This window comes from Mandrillus leucophaeus, unplaced genomic scaffold (genome assembly GCF_000951045.1).
Source record: "Mandrillus leucophaeus isolate KB7577 unplaced genomic scaffold, Mleu.le_1.0 Scaffold160, whole genome shotgun sequence".
NCBI classification, from domain to species: domain Eukaryota; kingdom Metazoa; phylum Chordata; class Mammalia; order Primates; family Cercopithecidae; genus Mandrillus; species Mandrillus leucophaeus.
Window position 1 is genome coordinate 3,099,653 of NW_012101588.1, and position 4,526 is coordinate 3,104,178.

The window sequence follows — 4,526 nt, forward strand, 5'->3', positions numbered from 1 at the left end:
AACCAAAGGGGATTTTAAAGACCCTTTGCCCAGCATTGTAGCACCTAGAGAAAAGCTAACCCTGTCCAGGGAGGCAGCTCCCCTGAACAGGCACAGGTACTGAATAGGCACAGGTCCAGACCCATCAGAAAGGTAGAGTTGGGCTGTAGAGTCTTCAACAGAAATCAGCAGGTAAAATTTGGGATGCTAGAACGGTACTGTACTTTCAGCAACTGGCAAAGGAAACACAGGAAAGAATCCAACAGAAGCAGGATGGGGATTTTCTGGGCAAACTTGTAGGCTGGGTGAGGGAGAATAACCCAGTGTTGTATTGTGCGAATAATCCACATTTTGTTTGCCCATTTTGCTCCTGAAGGACCTGTAGGAGACAGGAGCTAGGCCAGAACTGTTCTCTTAGCCCCACTGACTGAGGGTTAGTAGCATCAGTTCCTAAGTGAAGAAGAACTGATACCAGAACCCATCAAATATCCTTTAGGGTTCTTTGTACATAAAAACATAAATAGTGCCAAATTCTCATTAGTAGCTCAGTTGCTCTTTTAAAAAACACTCTTTTTCTCTTTTGTGAAGTGTAAGTTCAAGGGTCTTTCTAGATGTTGTAACATTCAGACATCTGGCTTAGGAGGCCTCTCTCTCCCCTCTTCATAGATCTGAGCGATAACCAGGAAGATGTGGGTATCTTTAACATATTAGTAAATTATATATACTATCATTTCATATGCTTTGCATTTTATGTAAATTATATTGTATAAATATTTATGTTGCATCTTTCTAGTTTATCATTACACGTTTTAGATGTATCCACGTAGGTGATAAGGATCTAGTTCACTCATTTTAATGGCTGTGCAGCATTGCATTGCATGAATAATCCACATTTGATTTGCCCATTTTGCTCCTGAAGTTCAGGTAGCTTGTTTCCACTTTTAAGCTATTACCCAGAGTGCTGAAAGAATGTGCTTTTGTTCATATCTCCTTGGACCCACGTGTCTCTTGGGAACTTCTAGACATATAGTGGCAGAATTTTTGGTCATAGGTTATGCATTAACTTTACCGGGTGTTGCCAAATCACTCTCTACACTGGGTCTGTCATTTTACACACCCACAAGCAGTGAATGTAAGTATCCATTTCTCCATTCTCATCAACTCTTTGTGTTGTCAGAGATTTTTCAAGAAATTCCCAGTCTAATAGGCATGAAATAGTATCTATTTGTTTTAATTTACATCTCCTTGACTACTAATAAAGGCGAGCACATTTTCATGCATCTATAGACCATGAAATGGCCTCTTTTGCCAGTTGCTTATTGACATCCTTAAGCTTTTTTGATGTTCGGTTGTTTCTCTTTTTCTTGCTTATTTGTAGGAACTAGCTATATATTTTGGATAGTAATCCTTGGTTGGAAATGTGGGATGTAACTATTTTCTCCAAGTCTGTGTTTGTCTTCTTGCTTTGCTATTAGTGCCATTTGTTGTTAAGAAGTTTTAAAAAAATTATATACTTCAACTTCTCACTTCTCCGTGATAATTTTTTGCTTTGTATTGTTTAAGAAACCCTGTCCTCGTTGGATATCATAGAAATATTTTCCTATAGTTCTGTCTAAATGTTTACTTCTTTTCCTTAACACATCTGAAATTTATTGTTGTTCATGCAGTGAGGTATGAATCTAATTTTTCCCTTAGAAAATACTATTAGCCAATAGTCCTAGTGCCATTTATTGAATAGTCATCCTTTCCCCGCTAATTTGCAGTGTCACCTCTTATATCTTAAGTTCCCACTTATGTGTGTTTCCAACTTTTTCAGAAAATTTGCCCCATTGATCTATCTAGTCAAATGCCGATACCAGAATATTTTATTTTATTTTATTTTATTTTCCAGGTGTAATTTTATTCCACCTTCTCCAACTTCAGAGCTCCAACCTTAGAGGCAGAGCATTATGTGGAAGGAGGGTAAGGACTTGCTATGAAAAAAGTGATAATGACATACCCCTGGTCCATTTCTGGATTTCTTCCTAGGCCAATTCAAAACCTCCAGAATAACGTCAAGTAACACAATAGGCTCACACTTGCATCACAAGCTGTTTAGAAAATGTGCCTAGATCTCTGACTCAGACCAGATGTCCTCCCCACCATGGGCAAGGGCTGGTGGGAAAGACACTCCCAGCCTCCTTCCAATGCTAATAAATAACCTGCAGAATGAGCAGCGCTGGAGAGCTGGCCCTTGGCCCACCCATGCTACTGTTGTGGAGCCAGGCCTGCCTCATAGCCCTCTGTCTTTATGTCACTGAGCTCTAGCTCCTCATTTTGGTCAGAGGTGCGCTTGTAATGCTCCACCTTCATCTCAGGATCATCTTCAGGTGCATACACATTTTACAAGTAACTGTTTCCTGCTGGATCATCCATAATAAAGTGGGTCTTCGTGTTACCTTCAATGATCTGGTCCATCTTCTGGCTAAACTCCTGCAGTCTCTCCGTCTGGCCAGGATTGGAACTGTCGCCCAGTGTGAAAGGACTTTTGGTCACCAGTTCCCACATATCTTTCAGTGGCCCTTCCAATGTGATGAACTTGCCCCCGAGGATGGCCATTCCCAGTCAAATTCTAGCTCTGGGATTTCCACACTACAAACCTCACACTTGAGGAGGTCTCTGGTCATATCTGAGGGAACTGTGATGTGGAGGGTGATCCTGGTGCCCAAGGATTCTACTGCTTCTCCAGATTTCACCTATTGGTCTGATGCCTACAGTTCTTGCGGTTGGTAGCCATGATGATAACCTCCTTAAAGGGAGGGATTTGTACTGGCTTCATGTTGGTCTGAGCGGGGGCATTTCGTTCTGGGCTGTTTGTGTTAAACTGGAGCACTTCATTTCTGACATCTTCCTCCTCTGGCTTCTCTAGGGGTGCTCTGCCTGGAGCCCCAGCATCTCTTCCTGCTGTCGGGTCCAGTTGTAGTGTGTGATCACCAGGGCATCATCTTTCTGAGCGGCACGTGGGTTTTCCACGGAGCTGTTCCCTGAGGGGTCATCAATGATCAGAGTGAAAGGGGAGACTGCTTGCTTTAGCTCCTCCAGTTTGACAACGAACTCATCAATTCTTTCAGCTGTGGCATCTTTGTTTGCCCTTCGTGCAGGCTGGTCCTGCTCCAGGCCGGAGATAGCATGGGTGATCAATCCTTCAACAGTGGACAGAGCTCCTTTCTGGCTAAGGGCAGGAATTGGAAAATCTAGCTCAGGAATCCTTGTGGTAGCAGAGTCAGTCTTCACCATTTCTCTGTCATGTCCTACAGAGCCCTGAAGGTCCAAGTGTAGCGCACTCCCTGGTCCTGGCTCCTGCCTGCCGACCGGATCTCTGTGTTGTTCCAGCCACAGTGGTGGCAGGAAAAGGAGCTCACGATTATTTCTCAGAAGAAGGGAATCTTGGTGAGCAGGAGGTGCATCATGCCATTGCGGTAACAGTTCATGCACAGTGACCCGATCTGGGTGGGATGCTGCTCCTCATCCTTGGCGCTGATGGGCCAGAACAGATGACCCAGGACAGGCGGTGAGGCTGGGGTGGGCAAGGGGGTGACGGCCGACCCCTGGACCCTACTTCCATAGCCCCAGTGGTCGCCGTCACCACCCCGTGCCCAGAATATTTTAATTACTGTAAGCTTGTCATAAGTTTTGCTATCTGTTGGGGTGAATCCTTTCTCTTTATACTGTCTCAAAATTGTGGCCTGGCACCGTGGCTCATACCTGGAATCCCAACACTTTGGGAGACTAAGGCAGGAGGATCACTTGGGCCTAGGAGTTTGAGACTGCAGTGAGCTATGATCATACTACTGCACTCCAGCCTGCGCGACAGAGCAAGATCCTGTCACTTAAAAAAAAAATTGTTTTGGCTGTTCTTAACCCCTCTATTTTTCTGGATGGATATTCTGATCTGCTTATCAAGGTCAGTGAAAACAGTTCTCCAGGGATTTTGAACAGAAGTTATTAAATTAGTAGTATAAATTTAGGAAAGCTGCTACTATTAAGCTGTTGTCTTTCCATACATAAACAGGGTATATCTCGTCATTTTTTCAGGTTTTCTATCTTTCAGCGAGGTTTTAGAGCATTCTTTGTAAAAGTTTCATGTCATTTGTTAGATTTATTTCTAGGTAACTTATAGTTTTTAAAAAACTATAAATGTAAATGGCATGTCTTTTTATTTCATCCTCATTCTTGAATGATAGCTTAGCTCTGTATAGAATTCTAAGTTAGCTATTTTCCCTCAACACTCTAAATAGAACTTCTCTCAGATAACTAGGAACATTCCTTGCTGAGCACAGCAGCTCACGTCTGTAATTCCAGCACTTTGGGAGGCCAAGGCTGAAAGATTGCTTGAGCCCAGGAGTTTGAGGACAGCCTGGGCAACATGATGAGATCCCATTTCTAAAAAAACTTTTAAAACTTAGCTGGGCATAGTGATGTATGCCTGTAGTCCTAGCTACTCGGGAGACTGAGATGGGAGGATTGCTTGAGCCCTGGAGGTTGAGACTGCCGTGAGCCATGGTCAC

General features: G+C 43.4%; 1 pseudogene; it reads right to left on the reverse strand.

Moving 5' to 3' along the window:
- Positions 1-2,226: 2,226 nt before the first annotated feature.
- Positions 2,227-3,560, reverse strand: LOC105536552 (annotated as a pseudogene).
- Positions 3,561-4,526: the final 966 nt, after the last annotated feature.